This window comes from Myotis yumanensis, unplaced genomic scaffold (assembly GCF_028538775.1).
Source record: "Myotis yumanensis isolate MYYU_CA2020_CCGP unplaced genomic scaffold, mMyoYum1.0.hap1 SCAF_3, whole genome shotgun sequence".
Classification (NCBI taxonomy): domain Eukaryota; kingdom Metazoa; phylum Chordata; class Mammalia; order Chiroptera; family Vespertilionidae; genus Myotis; species Myotis yumanensis.
In genome coordinates, this window is record NW_027223754.1 from 148,442,752 (window position 1) to 148,462,142 (window position 19,391).

The 19,391-nt window shown below is 42.7% G+C and overlaps 2 pseudogenes; one reads left to right on the forward strand and one right to left on the reverse strand.

Annotated features, from left to right (window-relative positions):
- Positions 1-9,013: 9,013 nt before the first annotated feature.
- On the reverse strand, positions 9,014-9,894 carry LOC139006366 (tRNA (guanine(6)-N(2))-methyltransferase THUMP3 pseudogene; annotated as a pseudogene).
- Positions 9,895-10,224: 330 nt separating this feature from the next.
- On the forward strand, positions 10,225-10,944 carry LOC139006367 (V-type proton ATPase subunit e 2 pseudogene; annotated as a pseudogene).
- The last annotated feature ends 8,447 nt before the right edge of the window (positions 10,945-19,391 follow it).

The window sequence follows — 19,391 nt, forward strand, 5'->3', positions numbered from 1 at the left end:
CCGGTTACAGAAATGAGAGACCGGCGGGATGAAGAAGAGCGGTCACTTTTCATTTATGCTTCCAGAATATTTGGCTTTGTTTGTACAACATCTGCGTTCATCCCCATTACAAATGTACACGTATGAAGCACTCATACTGACTCGCCGACTTGCCCCTTGGGGCCACGCAGACGTGGCCATCTCGACAATGAACAAGGACGTGAGAATTGAGTGGGTTCAGCCTAGAAAGCGCGGTCATTGGCAAAGGCCAGCCGCTGCTTCTTCGCCCAGAAGCGATTAGTTGCTTGTGAACAAGGACCTTTTATATCTTTCCCTTCTTCCATGCCCTCGCTTTCTAGAAAAGAATCTTCCTTAAACATAGTGGCCACTCAGTTGATTTAATCAGCATTATTTAAGGATGATTGGGTTTGGTTTAAAAAAAAAAAACTATAACAAAAATAAACAAAGAGCCAGCCAGTTGCTTAGTTGGTTGGAGCATGTCCCAGACACCAGAAAGGTTGCAAGGTTGCAGCTGGGCTCCAGGTCAGGGCACATACCTAGGGTGTCGGTCCATCCTTGGTCCAGGCATGTACTGGAGGCAGCCAATCTCTCTGTCTCTCGCTGTCTGTCTGTCTGTCTATATGTCTCTCCCTCCCTCTCTCTCATCAATAAAAACATATTCTCAGATGAGGGTAAAATAAACAATAAACTAATAAACCAAACTCATACAAGGAACAAATTGTTAGTCCCCAGACTGGGGAGTGTATGTGAAAAATGTGAAAGGGATTAAGAAGTACAAATGACCAGTTATTAAAATAGTCACAGGGATGTACAGTACAGCATACAGAATATAGTCAATAATGTTGTAATAACTTTGTATGGTGTCTCATGGATATTATACATCCCGGGCTGATTGCTTCATAAGTCTAATCACTATATGGTACACCTGAAACTAATGTAATATTGTATGTCAGCTGTAATTGAAAAATAAAAGTTATTTTTAAAATACTTTTTTATTAAAAAAAATTACAAACTTGAGAAAATAAACAAATGGGACTATATCACAATAAAATGCTTCTACACAGCAAAAGAAACCATCAACAAAACAACAAGAAAGCCCATGGGAGAACATATTTGCCAATGTTATCACCGACAAGGGTTTAATTTCCAACATTTACAGGGAACTCATACAACTTAACAAAAGGAAGATAAACAATCCAATCAAAAACTGGGCAAAGGACCTAAATAGACACTTTTCAAAAGAGGACATTCAGAAAGCCAAGAGACACATGAAAACATGCTCAAAGTCCCTAATCATCCAAGAGATGCAGATCAAAACAACAATGAGGTACCATCTCACACCAGTCAGAATGACTATCATCAACAAATCAACAAAGGACAAGTGCTGGCAAGTATGCAGAGAAAAAGGAACACTCATGCACTGCTGGTGGGAATGCAGACTGGTGCAGCCACTGTGGAAGACAGTATGGAGTTTCCTCAAAAAACTAAAAATGGAACTCCCATTTGACCCAGTTATCCCACTCCTAGGAATATATCCCAAGAAATCAGAAACACTAATCAGAAAGGATATATGCACCCCAATGTTCATAACAGCACAATCTGCAATAGCTAGGATTTGGAAACAGCCTAAGTGCCCATCAGCAGATGAGTGGATTAGAAAACTATGGTACATCTACACCAGCGGTTTTCAACCTGTGGGTCGAGACCCCTTTGGGGGTCGAACGACCCTGCCGGAAGCCGGTCCATCCTTGCTGCTTGACACAGTCGCTGCAGGGAAGAAACATCTGCACAGCATGTTTCAAGGGACCTGGCGTATATGGCATACTGTTCTTAATATGTTTGCTCCCCTTCTTGGCGCTATGTGTTTTAACCAAGGTCACCTCTCTGAGAAAGGTTGCTTCCCCAGGTAGGGATTTTTCCCTGAAGTTAGGGAGGGAATAAAACCCCTTAACTAAGTGCCAGTGGGGTAGTTAATCACTTTACGAACAATCACGATTAAGCTACATAATCTTTACTGCCTGGAATGGAGATAAGAAACGCCCTAACCTTTGGAATAGAAATTGATAGGATTAAAATCAACTGGTATAAATACAGATGTAAAAAGACAATAAAAGACAGCACTTGGCTGGAGATCCTGGCTAGGCTGCTGATCAACTGAACGCTGTCTCCGTGTCATTCCTTCTTCGCTGACTCCATCCACACCTTTGGGAACCCCTGGACCTGCTGGGGCTGGACCCCAACACGACCCTTTCGCCAGGGTCGCCTAAGACCAGGGGTCCTCAAACTTTTTAAACAGGGGGCCAATTCACTGTCCCTCAGATCGTGGGAGGGCCGGACTATAGTTTAAAAAAACTATGAACAAATTCCTATGCACACTGCACATATCTTATTTTGAAGTAAAAAAACAAAACGGGAACAAATACAATATTTGTATTTGCATGTGGCCCACGGGCCGTAGTTTGAGGACCCCTGCCTAAGACCATCGGAAAACACATATATAATTACATATTGTTTTTGTGATTAATCACTATGTTTTAATTATGTTCAATTTGTAACAATGAAATTGGGGGTCACCACAACATGAGGAACTGTATTAAAGTGTCGCAGCATTAGGAAGGTTTAGAACCACTGAACACAATGGAATACTAGGCTGCTATAAAAAAGAAGGAACTTTTACCATTTGCAACAGCATGGAAGGACCTGGAGAGCATTATGCTAAGGGAAATAAGCCAGTTGGAGAAAGATAAATATCACATGATCTCACTCATTTGTGGAATATAATGAACAACATAGACTGATGAACAAAAATGGATCCAGAGACAGAGAAGCAGCACTGAACGGACTGTCAAACCTCAGAGGGAAGGCAGGGAAGGATGGGGAGAGTGATGTAAGAGGTCAACCGAAGGACTTGTATGCATACATATTAGCATAACCAGTGGACATGGACACTGGGGCGGTGGGGGCTTGTCCTGGGGGTGGGAGTGGCCAGGGAGGAGTCGATGGGGGGAATAAAGAGACATATGTAACACTTTAAACAATAAAAAAAGAAATTTAAAAAAATTTACAAACTCTGACCTTTATCACAACAAATATAATGAAGTTTCTGATTGTGAGAGCATGTGCTTGACACAGGAGAAGAGAAAATCACAAGAGATGAAGAAAAATAAGCATAAAAATATAAATTACACAAGTTGGCATTTGTTAAATGAAGAAACAGGTGTGTGATGTAAAGTTCAAAGTCAGGATTGATCAGTGAATATCCGGGTAGTTCACAAAGGCCTCAGAAAGGATCAGAGTATTTTGGGCTTTGAAGGACCGTGAGACTTAAAACAGAGGAGAATATTATAGGCACAAGAGAAATATTATTTAAAAAGTCCAGAAATGAAAGTGTAAAGAGCTGTTGGTGAGACAATAAATTAATTTGACTTGCACAAAAGTCAAGAAAAAAAGTTTTAAGAACCTGGAGGCTCCTTTAAATTCAAAGCAAGGGAATGGGGGCTTTGGACAGGGAAGGTAATAGACAGGTTGGGGGAATGTAAACAGGAGAATTGCTTCCAATTGTGTTTCTCAAAAGACCACCATAAACAGATTCAAGCTCTGAATAATCTGGCCAGCCCTTTCTGGACCAACTTCCCCCCTTCTCATTAGCCCTGGGTTTTGAAAAAAATTTTGTTCAAAAAGTTTTGTAAAGCAGAAACAAAGGGCAGAAGTGATGGGATTAGTGCTCTCCTAGTGGTGGAACCATAAATGAAGGAAGAAGTGATCATATTTACAGCGTTGGGGAAAGAGATATGGCTGAGGCAAGGATTCTATCTATGGAGGAATTGGTATTGACAAGGAGAAAATTCTGAGATGTCCTAAATTAAATTATAGCAGGACAGAGGGTGGAAGGAAGAGACAAAAAGGGGTTAGTCATTAACAACTGCAGTGCAAAAGCAACAGAAGACGGCAAACACTCCTTAATGTATGTTTGAATTATTAAATTAGCCTGCAGGTGGCTAGTTCTGAAATTATCTAAAAGGCAAGACTAGCCGGGCACCATAGAACCCAAGGAGCCTCTGCTGCTTGTTTACACAGGAGTTTTACAGACTCTGCTGCCCAACTCCCAGAACGAGACCCGATTCACCTTCTCCTACCTCTTTGTTTATAGATAATGTAAATGCTTTCTGAAAGGCGTTCTCCCTGCTACTTAATGTATAAAAAACACTTGCAAAGTCCTCCAGAATCAGACATGTTGTCTTTCCTACATGGCCATGCTGCTGGTGGTTTAGACTCCATGTGCCAAGACCGATCTTTTTTTGCTAGCAATGGCCTAATAAACTTTTTCTTTAAAAAACAAAATAACAAAACAACTTTCAGCCGTGTAAGTTAAAATATTTTTTAACAATATTAAAAATTTTATTAACCAATATCACCACAACAAATTCAGTTAAAAAAGAAAGAGCCTGGTCAGATTCTATGCCAGTCAGCATCAAAAGCTCTACCTCCTAGGCAGCCATTGGCTCCTTGCAATTTACCCAGATTTGGTTCTCAATGGTTGGTTTCTATGCCAGTCAGCGTCTCTGGGCCTATCTCAGGGCCTGATCGGAGAGGCAGGGCTGATCAGCAGCCGCTCCAGGCTGCTGGCTAGCAGGCTGAACTGCTGACCTCTTGGGGAGAGAGAGAGGCAAGGCTGCTGTTGAGGCCCTGGGAGAGAGAGAGGCAAGGGCGAATCAACAGCTGCCACGAAGGCTGCGGATCAGACCCTGCTTCTGTCTCCGGGCCTCAACTGCCTCTGCCTGCCTGCCTGATCGCCCCTAACTGCCAGTTTGATAACTTTTACCAAAGAAAGTTTTAAGGGAGGACCAGGAGCAATATAGGTCACCTTTTGGAGGAATAAGGAGTTTATATCCCCCACATCCCCCAACCAAATCTGACACTTATAATCATGTAACCTCAGAATCATGTAATGCTCAAATGTTGCTATTCTGTTTAATGAAACACTGAGTTGCTTTTTGGAGACAACAGACCAAAACTTCAAGTCATGCAGCTAAAGCATCTGCAGAGGAGAGATCTTTGATCTCCAGCAGCCAGGAACCAAAGTCTTGCTTCACCACCCCTCACTTCACCCCCACACTCCCCCACACATGGAATCAAAGGATTAGCAGTGGTTCTCAACCTTCTGGCCCTTTAAATACAGTTTCTCATGTTGTGACCCAACCATAAAATTATTTTCGTTGCTACTTCTTAACTGTAATGTTGCTACTGTTATGAATCGTAATGTAAATATCTAATATGCAGGATGGTCTTAGGCGACCCCTGTGAAAGAGTCATTCAACCGCCAAAGGGATCGCGACCCACAGGTTGAGAACCGCTGGATTAGGGTATAACTAGACCTTGAACACCAGAACACTTTCAGAAGCAGAGGGTCTGGTTGTCCAGGAAGATCCTGTGTTGGTGCTCCTTATCATAAATGGCCAAGCTCCAAGGTCCTCCGATAAAACTTGCCTCACCAATGCTTCCACATACCACAGTGTTCCACTGAAACCCTTTAAATCCCTGTCCGAACCCTGGATCAGGGAGCTTGGACTTCGAGCATCAGATTCCTTTTCTCCTGGGTGGTGCCATCTCTATATAGAAAAGCCTAAGCAACCATTATGACCAAACGACCAAAACAACTGGAATGACCAGATGACCAGCGGTAGCTATGACGCGCACTGACCCAGATCTTGCTGCTGGGGCCCTGACAGCCCCAAATCTGGTTCACCCACACCCCGGACCCAGACAGGAGGGAGGAGGGAGCCCAATTCCTTGTGGAATTGGCCATTGGTCAGCTTGCTGCCAACGCTAACCTCCCTCGGTCCCTTCCCTCAGCAGGCTGCCCCCCAACCCCCATCAGCCTCGATTGCTGGCCAGGCCAAGGGACCCCACCCATGCACAAATTCATACACTGGGCTTCTAGTTCATAATAAAATAACCAATCTTTCTCCACTGCAATTCTTAGTGTTTACTGTTTGGCTTTGCTAGCGCAAGATGAACGAACTCTTTCTGTTCTGTAACAATCATATCTTGTATGAAAGTTGCTGAGCTAGTTAACTGGCAAAAAAGACAAGTGAGTTTGGGTAGCCTCCACCCTCCTTCAGTGTGGAGTGGTTGCTAGAGTTTCCTGCAGAAAATGGCAAGGTTTAAGGAATTTTGCTGGTAGTCCCAAAGAGGACCACTGCTTTGGCAATAGAATCTTGGCGGCAGCAGGAGTTCTATTTGATCATGGCATTGGAATGTCTATTGGTGGGATGTTCTGAGTTGGGGCAAAATTTCAGCTTCATTTGGATCCCTGTTTTCCCTCCCTCTCACCTCTCCACCCTGCCCCATTCCTCTTCTCTCCTGACAATAAAGAAAATATAGTACAGACATGCTTGATCAATTTTCTACCTCTGACTTTTGTAATACTTGATAGAGACTATAAGCTCCACAAGGCCTAGGTCTTGTCTGTTTCTGTTCACCTTTGTACCCCCAGGACAGACACAGTGCCTGGCGTGCAGCATGTTTTCAATGATTATCTGTTGAATGATTGAATGCTTAAATGAGTGGTTTTACTGGACACATGAAAATAAACATACATGTAGTAAAAAAATTATTTATTCACTTGCTTTTTATTCACTCTTCCACAAATATTTACTGAGCACTTATGACAGACACACAGTTAGATGCTAGGAGTACAAAATCCCTGAGTGAAATAATCTAACCCAGGGGTCTTTCCCAACGAGGTAAAGTGAAAGAAATAGTTCTCTATTCAGTTGGTAGAATGACTCGAGTCCTCTGCATATAACTGTACTAACCCCAGAAAAGTGGAAAGAAATGGAATACATTTCCTTTCATCACAGCACTCTCAATCTGCAGTCCAGAGAACACAGCCGGGTGCAAAATACTAAACTTTCATGCAATGACACATTCACGAACAAGAAAATTATTAATATACCAACAACTGGACCAAAACACTGGAGCTCTCTGAGTAATTCAGTGATCATTACTCATAATGTGTCTGTCAGAGTTTCCATCTGCCCACCAAGCTCACCCCACCCTCTGCCACAATGACTCCTCTCATGCTGAGCTCACAGTCTGTGTCTACATCTGTGTCTACAGGCCCCTGTTAGTCTCTCTTTCAAGAAACCAGTTTTTTTCCTTCTGAAAAAAAACGCAAATTGTATTTCCTTTGGAAAAATACAATATGCAATTACATATATATATATATATATATATATATATATATATTTTTATTGATTTTTTTCAGGTGAAGTTTTTAATTCAAAGATAAATCAGTCCTTTTAAGAAACCAAAAATATTTTGACAGGTTTATGTTTGACTTTCAAAATCAATACCACTTTTGTATACTGAAAAATAAAATCTTTAAATTGGACTTGTTGGTCCCATTCTTCATCTAGTAATTAATTTATTTGCTACTATTTTTTTTAAAATATTTTTTTTAATATATTTTATTGATTTTTCACAGAGAAGAAGGGAGAGAGAGATAGAGAGCTAGAAACATCGATGAGAGAGAAACATCGATCAGCTGCCTCCTGCACATCTCCTACTGGGGATGTGCCCGCAACCCAGGTACATGCCCTTGACCAGAATTGAACCTGGGACCTTTCAGTCCGCAGGCTGATGCTCTATCCACTGAGCCAAACCGGTTTCGGTTATTTGCTACTATTTACAAATAAAAATGTATCTTTTTAATTCCTTTGCTAAATCCTAGTCCTCTATGTATTAACCTGAATAAGATGCATATTTTAATTTTTAAGGCAGATGGTAAACTTTTCAATAGGTCTTGTTAGATTTCATTTCATCATGGGGCAAACACTTTTACAAAATGTAATAATTCCTTTTTTAAGGTTGATGTAAAGAGAACTTGAGCAACTAAATAGCAAAAGTACATAGGCAGTATATATGTTGCCTAAGATGCTATGATTATGTTCTCTGCTTTTCCATTTGGCCAGGGTGGCTACAGTTGACAACAGGAACTGGTACAAAGCCTGAAAATAAAATGTAAATCCAAATCTCAAGTGCATTTTAGGAAAAGTACCAATTGCCCAGCTACCTCTTCACAGCAGCTGCAAAGGAAGAAATGTTCTTCTCTCATAAGACTTTCAATTCCATGACGTTACATTCACACCTGCTAACCTGGGTGAAGAGCTTTAGACCAACTTAAACAGCAAACTACTTTTGTTAATACTAAATACTATTTTTCTCTCTCTCTCTTTTTTTTTTTTTTTTTTGCTGAGTGGTGATAAGCTTCCTACTTAACTTTTTTATAATTTATTTCTTAAAGTATTACAAAGAGTATTACACATGTCTCCTTTTTCCCCCTCTTGACATTCCCCCGGCTTCCCCCACCCCCCAGTGTCTTGTGTCCATTAGTTATTCTCATATGCATGCATATAAGTCCTTCAGTTGATATCCTACTCCCCCCAACCCTCCCCAGGGTTCCCACTGTAGTTTGACATTCTGCTCAATGCTGCTCTGCCTCTGTATCCATTTTTGTTCATCAGTCTATAATGTTTCTTATTATCCATAAATGAGTGAGTTCATATGGTATTTTTCTCAGCTTCCCAGGGGCCGTCTCAGTCTCACAGGGGCCATCTCAGCCTCACAGGGGCCGTCCCAGCCTCACAGGGGCTGTCCCAGCCTCATGGGGGCTGTTTCAACCTCACCGGGGCCGTTTTGACCCCACCAGGGCCGTCTTGACCTCACCTGGGCCATCTCGACCTCACAGGGGCCGATTCAACCTCACAGGGGCCGTTTCAACCTCACCAGGGCAGTTGCAACCTCACTGGGGCCGATTCAACCTCACCGGGGCCGTCTCAACCTCACCGGGGCCATTTCTGCCTCATCAGGGCCGTTTCAGCCTCACTGGGTCCGTTTCAACCTCACCAGGGCTGTTTCAACCTCACTGGGGTGTCTCAACCCCACTGGCTATTTTTCTCTTAAAGCAAGAAAATTCTGGCATTTCCAGTGTCAGGAAGCACAAATACTATTAATCATTCTTTGCACTTAGAAGTTCCTCTTTATCCTGTCCTGAAGGATGAACAAAAGCTTGAGGTGTACGGTTCAGAAGGTAAACTGCAGCATGAAGACCGCCTATGTACACCCAGACAGTGTGCACTTTACACCATACCATGTTCCATTCCAGATAATGCCTTTGTAAAGCATTTCTTGTCCTGAGTAAGTAGTGCAGCTCGGCCTGTCCCTGGTTTACAGATACGGCTCATCTCCTATAGGCAAGCTGGGTAAAGGTTCCAGTTTCTTTTCTTGGAGCCCATCCTTTTTCCAAATGGCATGTCTGTTACAATAATGTCCACAGAGCCAGTTCTTAATGGCAGATTGCAGATATCCCACTGAATAGCATCTATGGGCAAGCCCCCGGACAATTTGCCTTCTTTAATTTGGCTCTTTGTCAGTAAAGATGAGATGTTATTTGCTGCTCTATTCACAGCTAATGGATTATTATCACCAGCAATATGAAAGCAGTTAGACTATTCAGTAGCCCCCTCTATTGGTATTGCCCCTGTTCCACACATCGGATCAACTATTATATCAGAAGGTTGAGGAGCACAGAGCCGGAGCATCCCATAAGCAAGAGTAGATCTTAGAGTTGTAGGTCCAAAATGTGTGATATTTCTTCGGTGGAGACTCTCTTCTGTCAATGCGATGCCCACAATGACTTCATTATCATGGATATTCAAAAGCACCTCCACATCAAAGTTGGTCATGTCAGCCTTCCACTTAAAATAATCTTGAACAGCACCCCCAAAATCTCTTGCAGTCTCATTTGAGGAAAAGCAATGTTTCTCTCCTGCCCTTTTTTATTGATTTTTTTACAGAGAGGAAGGGAGAGGGATACAGAGTTAGAAACATCGATGAGAGAGAAACATCGATCAGCTGCCTCCTGCACACCTCCTTGTCAGGACCAGCCTGACAGGTTGAGCCGGGCTGAGGTAGGGAGGTGGGAATTGAGAAAAGAAAGAAAGACAGGAGAGTGAGATTGGGAGGACTGCAGCTCAATCGAGGAACTGCAGCAAGTTTATTAATCACACAATGCTATTTATACACAAGACACTGAATAGGAGGTCTGTCAAGAGGAATATATTCTTTGTTCCTCTTAATCTCTAAGGGAGAGACAGAGCAGAAGGACAAATTCTCGGTACAGCAAATCTCAGTAAATAGTTACAGATTTCTTGGTAAGCCATGAAAGGCTGTTCTCATTCTACAAAGGTTGCTCTCATTCTACTGATAACTGCCATCCAAACAAGCCTGGGAAAACTGTGGGTAAGGGTCCCAGCCTTGCTAGCCCCTTCAGGTGCAAGGACCCTGTCAGCTTACACCTGGTCTCCAACACCTCCTACTGGGGATGTACCCACAACCAAGGTACATGCCTTGACCGGAATTGAACCTGGGACCCTTCAGTCTGCAGGCCAACACTCTATTCACTGAGCCAAACCGGTTAGAGCCATATATATATATATATATATATATATATATATATATATATATATATATATATTTGTTTCTAGTCTTTCTACTTTACTAACCTACAAGCTCCAAAAACAGGAAAACTTTGTTTTAATCAGGCTATCTTTCAATTGCCTTGCACTGTGCCAATAAATATTTGTTAAAGATATGAATTAAAGATCACAGCCAGATCTGCAGCTGGCTGGGCACCGTTCTGGGATCCCCGTGCCCCACCACGACAGCACACTCCTTCGCTCTCAGGTCATCATCTTCACCACTTTCTGGGGCCTCATCAGCATCAAGGCATCCAACCGCCGAGAGATCATCACCACGCTGGTAGCCACCGCTGTCTGCTGTTACCTCTTCTGGCTCATTGCCATGCTGGCAGCTGACTTCCCTGTTTGGGCTGCAGCTGAAGAACAGACCATCTGGTATGTGCACTTCCTGTGGGAGTGACCACTGCCACTTCAGCCCAGGTGCCCCAGCTCTCTGGGTGACCTCGGCTCAATGGTCCCTGTAGACCCCTTTGTCCCCACCCCCACAGCTGTACCCTGGTCCCTCTGTGCTCCCTCACCCAGGGCCTTCCTGGTTCCCAGAGGTACCCCTTCCCCAGCCAATCGGACTGAGCTCAGAGTCAGGCTGGATCAGGAGAGAGCCACCCTCGCACTTTCACCTCCCCTTTCCAGCAGAACCTGCCCAGGAGTTGACAAACCTGGGATCTTCCCTGAGCAATGGGGAGCCCATGGAAGGCCATGTGTCCTGTGGAGAAGGGCCACCAGCCCAGGGAGATCTGAGCCTGGGGTGGCCAGACCAAAGAAAAAGCTCTGGGTGGGAAGCAGGGGCGCAGTTACCAGGTCTGTCCCATTCCGGAAGCCCCTCTGCCTCCAGGCCTCCTTACCTGGGCAGTGGAGGGAGGGGCTCCTTCCAGGGTGGCAAAGACCTTTCTGGGAATTCTTGAATTTTCTGTCACAGCCAGATGTGGAATTTCTGAAAATGTTGAAGTAATGGAAAAACATTCACACCAAGAGCACCATAGTAATTTGGGTCCAGACTGAAACTTGTATGTTTAATATTCTTTATAGTTGTAAAGTCACTTAAATTGTCCTGCTCAGAAAGTTGTACCTTCTCAGAATATCTGGTTCCATTCTCCTCCCACACCTGCCCGCCCCGCTCTGGGGATAAGACCCCACCTCCCCCAGAGACTCAAAAACAGGCAGCTCCTGCACCTGGGGGGGGAGTAGGATGGTGGGGGAGGGAAAGAATCACTGCCATATTCCTTCTTTAGTTATCTTGATACCTGTCTGAGAAGACTGCAGTGCTATTGCAAGAAACTCCCAATGTGACGGTTAGCATAGGATTTATCCTTCCACATTGAGCTAAATGACTGTTTTCACCTATGCTGGACAAAGACATCTTATTTATTTATTTATTTATTTATTCATTTATAATTGCGATAAAGACTCTAGTTTGCTTTTCAAAATTGGTATTTAAATTTTAAATGATTCATTTCCACATTTAAGTGATATTGGCTTTACTAAAATTTTAGAAAAAAATTTTTAAAGGTCCACTGACTTAGAAGAACATATCACAAATCAAGCAAATTATATAATTACTAGTGGCCCGGTGCATGAAATTCATGCATATTAATAGGGGATTAATTAGAGGAAATATTTTAATATTGCTATTTGCCCTTTCTCTATAATAGAAGTGTCAGAGATGAAAGAAAATTAGTAAAATGTATATGAAAATCTTTCTCCTGTCAGAGTCTGGGGTGCACCGCGGGACCTAGAGTCAAGTCCCTGCCCAACCGCGGTGCCTCAAAATCACGCGAGACCCAGACCCAGCCGGCCCCACCCCCATTGGGCGAGATCCAGACCCAGGCGGCCCCACCCTTGTCAAGCCCCACTGTACAAGGGGCGGGGCTTGAGGTCCCCCAGCCAGGCCCAGGGCGGAGGGAGCACCTTGAGGTCCCCCGTCAAGCCCCGCTGGGTGGGGGCATGGTCTGAGATCCCCCATCAAGCCTCGCTGGGTGGGGGGCATGGTCTGAGATCCCTCGTCAAGCCCTGCTGGGTGGGGGGCATGGCCTGCGGTCCCCCATCAAGCCCCGCTGGGTGGGGGGCATGGTCTGAGGTCCCCTGTCAAGCCCTGCCAAGCAAGGGGTGCAGCCTCAGGTCCCCCGGCCTGGCGCCAGATGGGGGGTGCAGCTTCAGGGCTCCCATCAAGTCCCACCTGGTGGGGGGCAGAGCCTCAGGTCCCCCAGCGCCAGGGTGGGGGGCGCCACCTGAGGTCCCCGGGCCTGGGGCAGGGGGAGCAGCCTATGGTCCCCCAGCCCAGCACCGGGGAGGGGAGTGCACCTTGAGGTCCCCTGTCAAGCCCCACTGGGCGGCGGGGGGGGGGGGGGGGGGCGGGGCGCGCAGCCTCAGGTCCTCTGTCTCAGCCCAGCGCCACACAGCCTCAGGTCCCTGCTGATTGCTCATTAAGGCTCGTTACGGGAACTCAGCCTGTGCTGTGGGTGCAGCCCTCTTGTGTTACAGCAACCCCACCTCCGCTGTGGGCACAGCCTCTTTGTGATGGTGTGATGGTCAATTTGCATATTCCTTCTTCATTAGATAGGATATATTAAATAAATACCATTGGGTTGTTTGTTTTCTTTTTTACTTTTCTTTTTATTGAGATAGAAATGACATATAACATTGTGTAAGTTTAAGGTATACAGTGTGTGGGTTTAACACATTTATATATTGCAATAGGATGACCACCATAGTGTTGGCTAGCCTTCGCCTCACATAATTATCATTCTGTGTGTGTGATGTGAACATTGAATATCAAGTCTCTCAGCAACTTTGAAGTACACGATACAGCACTGTTGATTGCAATCACTATGCTGTGCCTTCGAGCTCCAAAACTTATTCATCTTCTAAATGCAAATTCCTACCCTTTGACCAACTCTCCAATTGCCCCAGTCCTACTTAAAAAACCCCCAGAATCATTTCATTAAAACAACAACCCCATTAATTTTTGTTCCTATTGTAATGTGGTGTATTTGTGGGTTTATGTCTTTAAATAACTTACATATGATGAGGACACTTGTAGGTAAGGTGATGAGAGAAAACATCTATTCTTTACTGAGATTTTAAAAACAGACCACAGCCTCTAAGCTTGAAAACAAAACCACAGTTAGATTGTGCCATATTCTGGTCTTTAGAGGGAGCCATTGCTACCATTGGCTTTCTAAATCTTAAACTTGTTTATAGAAAAAATTCTCTCTGTTTTCTTAAAACCAAAGCCTTTTGAAAGTATTTAAATTAGATTTTAGCTCAGTGACTTCCCTTAAATGGCAACAATCCTAAGAGGTAGGAAGAAGTAAAAAAATTAGTCGATTGACTAACATTGTAAAATACAGGAACGCTGCCTATTAGAATTTGAATTTATGTTTAGATTTTTTTCAGAGAGGTTTAAAGGTCCTGCTGTATTCACTAACAAAACATACCACCAGTTAGAAAATGAGGAAGAGAACCTTTTGAAAGGAAGATGACTAACCTCTCAGGGTCACAGCCTTAAGATCGTGGTGAATTAGCAAATTGCAACACATGGATTTTGCCCTAAAAAACAAAACAAAACACAACACAAAGAAACATTCTGTACTGACTTCTCATTTTGACCCCAGTAATTACTTCTCAGCCTATAATTGTGCTTGCCCTTTAATTTCCTCCTCTGGTGATAAAGGAAGCTGCAGTTGGTAAACGTTTGAGTTGAAAACATCAAACAGGACAATTACATGAGAAAATGGACAAGCTGGGGCAGAGATGAAGGCAGGAGTCTGTGCCCTCTTGTTCCTCCATTTTCCTTTCTCTTGTTCTTTTTGCCATCATTTCTTATCATATTACCTTTTTTTCTTAACCTTTTCTGCCAGTCTTTTTCCCTTCTATCACACCTCTTCCTTAAGCTCACCAGTTAAAGCGCTGGAGAACACTTTCAACTTGGACCCCAGTGGTAACTACAATATAACATAAAGCACATTCCTTTCTGTAGAAACATAACCCACAGGTTATTCTGTCTACAATAGCCCTGAAATGAGAATTTTTAACCTATAAAATTGTTTAACATTTTGTTTTACTTTTCATGAAAACCTGCAAATCCATATCTTTACAATTTAGTATAACCAAGGGTATGGTAAAACAAATAACCTCTTACATCAGTCGTAGCACTGTAAATTGGCATACCCTTTCTTTGATCCAGAGAATCCACTTGTAGGAAGGAGTTGGTCGTAGGGAAGTTAAGATGTACACAAGGGTTTTTGTCCAGGGAAGTTTATCCCAGAACTACTGATAATAGCAAAAAATTGGAAATCACCTAAATGTCCAATAGTTCTTGGTCCAGTGATCTTTGAGATTCCCCAGTTTTCTGGAAAGGCCTGGGGTTTTTACTTTGTACTTAGCACCTGAAGCTCAGTCGGTTAGGTGAAACCCCGGACGCCATGCATCTTACAGTTAATGACTGCTGGTCTTCTGAGTACTTAGAACTTCCAAATACTTTCAGTTTTAGCCCCCACTACTAATATAAAAAGCTAGTTCTTTCAAGCCACAGAAAAGCCTGGGAATTTTTATGTATTTCTCTTGTGAATTGATTATTCCCATGCCAGACAATCATGATCAAATTCTTACTATTTAATTTCCCCTTTTACATACTTCCTGTATATAAACATAACCCACCTTTACTATATATTATTCCATACAGGCTCTAAAATAACTAAGTTACAATTTTCATTTTAAAGACACATCCTGCTCACTTAGATGAGTCCTGGGTATTTGTCTTATTTCAGCACTCTATGTGTGTGCCTTTAGTGGGTGATTCCTGAAGATGCTAGTTCACCCAAGTTAGGGAAATACTAACAGTTCAGTAAATGGCATTGGAGCAATTGATCATTTGTTTGGTAAAAATAAAGTTAGATTCTCTACCTAACACTGTTCAAAAAATAAATGCTGGAAAGATTAAAGACCCAAACATAAACTACAAAATCCTAAATATATCAGAAAAAAAATAGGAGACTATGTTTATGACATTGAGAAACTTGAAGTCCTTATAAACCAGACCCTAAGTGCAAAAGACATAAAGGGATTCAATAAGTTTGACTCCATTGCGACTGATATATTTGAAGTGCATGTAACGCTTCTCTACTCCAAAAAGCATCATAAGCAAAGTTACAAGATTGATAAATTTCAACAACACGAACAACATGTTTAAGCAAAGTTAAAAGACAAGTGACAAATTAGGAGATAATATTTGCCACATGTACCATACAGAAAGAACTAGTATTTAGATCTATAGAGCACTCTTACAAAAAAGAAAAAAGGAAAAAATACTCAAACCAATGGAAATATGGAAAAATAATAGGATAAGTTATTTATAGGAAAATAAATACAATTGGCCAATGAACATATGATAGCTGATCCTCACCAATTATCAAGAAAAATTGATTGATTATATATATTTTTAAATGCTTATTTATTGATTTTTGGAGAGAGAGAGAAAGGTGGGGAGAGAGAACATTGATTTGTTGTTCCACTTACTTATGCATTCATTGATTCATTCTTGTATGCGCCCTGACTGGGGATCAAACCCAAAACCATAGAGTAGGTAGACAAGACTCTAACCAACTGAGCTACCCAGTCAGGGAAAAATTGATTATATTTAGAACACTGAGGTAATTTTCAACCATTACATTGGCAAAAATGAAACACATTAATAAAATATTGACATGGGTGTGGGAAAGCATGCAGACACTGCTAATGGGAATATTAAATTGATATAGCCATGTTGAAGGGCAGTTTAGCAATATTGAGTAAAATAAAAGTACAAAGTAGATTATGATCCAGCAATTCCAGATATCAGTGTCTACTTTTGCAAAACACTGACATTTTGCACAGGAAAACATGTACAAGCATGTCCATTGCAGAGTTCCTCATAAGGAGAAACTGGAAAAACTGAACCACGAATAGACAAATGACTAAGAAAGGGGACATTCAAACTATGTATGCAGTGGTATGAGGCAGCTAAAAGAATGTGGTAGGTCTGTGTCAAACTGGATAGCTCTTCACAGCGTCCAGCTGGGCAAAAAAAGCAAGTTATAGATATATTTTTCTATGTAAAAAGAAAATAAAGGGCACTACAGAATGAAATTACATATTTCCTAAGGGACACGTGTAAATATAGGTAAATGTTGAAAGAAGCACTGAGAGGATGCTAACCTAATTGATAACCCAGATTTCCTCTGGGGGAATGGGGTGGGGCTTGAAGGGGATTTGTCCTTAGCTATAATGTGTGGGGGCTATAAAATATGAATACTTTTCCTCCCACCTTTTAGTTCTTCTGGCTGGGCCAATACAAAATTAACAAGACACATTAACAGGAGAAAATCTAGTATGCATGGGGAATTCACATCAGCATGGAAATGCCAAAGACAGTGAGGCAAAGATAGTGGACAAAAGGAAAAGAGGTGTCAGAAGTGAGAATGGGCAATTTACAGGGAGCTGAGGAAGAACAGAACACACATGGCAGAAAAGTTCCTCCTAGGCAACTCAGAAACATGGAACACAGGGTTATCTGAGGCCCCTGTGTGAAGCCCTCTACCTACCATACTTAATTCAAATTAGGCTGAGGGGACAGCCAAAGGTCTCCTTCCTGAAGCAGGTTGCTCTGTCTGAATCTGTTAGCCAGGAAAGAGAGGAAGGATTAAAGGTTCTTTCTCAGTCTTGTTTCTTAATAACTAGCTTAAAATCAATATCCCCAAAAGTAGCACTAGGATGGCAAAACTTTGGTCCCCTTTAAATGTAATTCTCTTTTATCACAAGGAGAATTTATGTATTACTTATTTAAAACTAGAGGCCCGGTACATGAAATTTGAGTGCGGGTACAGTCCCTAGGACTGGCCTGTGATCAAGGCCATCTTCCCCGGCTGCCAGCAGCTGACCCTGCCCCTCACCGCCACCCACCCCTGGTTCCCCATTCACCATCAGGAGATCAGAGCCTGCTGGCCAGGGGGAGGGACAAAGAGGTCAGCTGTTCCCACCCGCTCTCCAGCCCCACCCCCACCACGGGTCTCCCTCTGTGTGTGAGGTGACCCGCGGGGGCCTTGGCCTGGTGCTGCCTGCGTCCCTTGCCATCCACCCCGGTTCCCTGTTTGCCATTGGGCGATGGGAGCCTGCCGTCCAGGGGAAGGGACCAAGAGGTGGTCAGTGCGCCTCATAGTGACTGTTTGAATGGTCGTTCTGGTCATTTTGCTGTTAGGGTCAATTTGCATATTACCCTTTTGTTATATAGGATTTATTTGTTTAATTAAGTCAATTTTCTGGTTAATAACTGGTATAAATAAAATATGTATACTCCCTTTAAACATATAAAGATGCTGACTAAAATGTCAGATAAAATTTAAATAGTATAAACTTATAAATATTAATTTAAATATATACACATATACATGTATAGCATAAATTGAAATAGATTTTTTCATTTTTATTTATTTTTTATTTTTTACTTATTTTTTTTGTTCTTGTTAATCCTCAACCGAGGATATTTTTTCATTGATTTTTAGGGAGAGTAGAAGAGAGAGGGAAAGACAGAGAGAAACACTGATGTGAGAGAAAAACATCGATTGGTTGCCACCTGCCGAGCGCTGACCAGGGTCCAGGCCGAAGAGGAGCCTGCAACCGAGGTATGTGCCCCAACCACAACTGATCCTGGACTCCAGGTTCGTAGGTTGATCAATCAATGCTCAACCACCGAGACACACCGGCCAGATTAGATGTTTTCTTTAAAAAAAATTTTTTTTTTTTAATTTGAGAGAGAGAGGAAGGGAGATAGAAGCATCAATGTGAGAAAAGAAACATTGATGAGCTACCTCCTGCACACCCCGTACTGGGGATCAAGCCCATAACCTGGGCATGTGCTCTGACCAGAAATCGAACCTGAGACCTTCTAGTACATGGGATGACACCTGACCAATGGAGTCACACCGGCCAGGGCTAGAGATTTTCTTTTGTAGCAGAAATAAAAAGGGAATAGGATTAGACTTCATTAGTAGGGACTGGACATTCACTGTGGGCTGCAGTGTCAGAAGCCAACAGAGTGTGGATTAACCAGGTAGACAAGAACATCAGGCTGGAAAAGTGGATGAGAGCAGAATTGACAAAGAACAGCACATGGCTAAGAGCAACTCCCAACCCCAAATTCTAGAATAGCAACTTAGAAAAGCAGGGGATGGGAGAAATTTAAACCAAAGACTGAACATTTCTTCCTATCTATCTATCATCTATCTATCTATCTATCTATCTATCTATCTATCTATCTATCATCTATCTATCTATCTATTAAAAACCAGAACATTTATTGCACAGCTAATTATTAAAATCCTTAAGATAAACTGTTAAATATCACAAGCATCTATGAATATTCCTATTTAAAAGAGACTGGACATTGTCTAAATGGACCATTTAAATCAGGGGTCCTCAAACTACGGCCCATGGGCCACATGTGGCCCCGCCGGGTGTTTTTGCCGTGGCTGCCTGTCCTGCTTAGTAGCCGACTCGTCCAGGGCCCGCAGTGCGCATGTGTGGAATGTCTGAGGGACAGTGAACTGACCCCCTGTTTAAAAAGTTTGAGGACCTCTGAAAATGATCAGATCCAACCAGATTTAAATAATTAGTTTTCCTATTAAGTTCCAGGTTCAGCCTCAGGAATAATTGTAGGCAAAATTAAAGTGTTATATTTTTATTTGCCTGAGTTGTAATGAGTTGAATGTGCAACCCCACGTAGTTTTCAGAAGCTTAGAGCAGGGCTCCTGGGTGAGCGGGAACCACAGTCTACTACCAGGGCTAAGTACAGATGGCGAAACCCTGGGCTGAGAT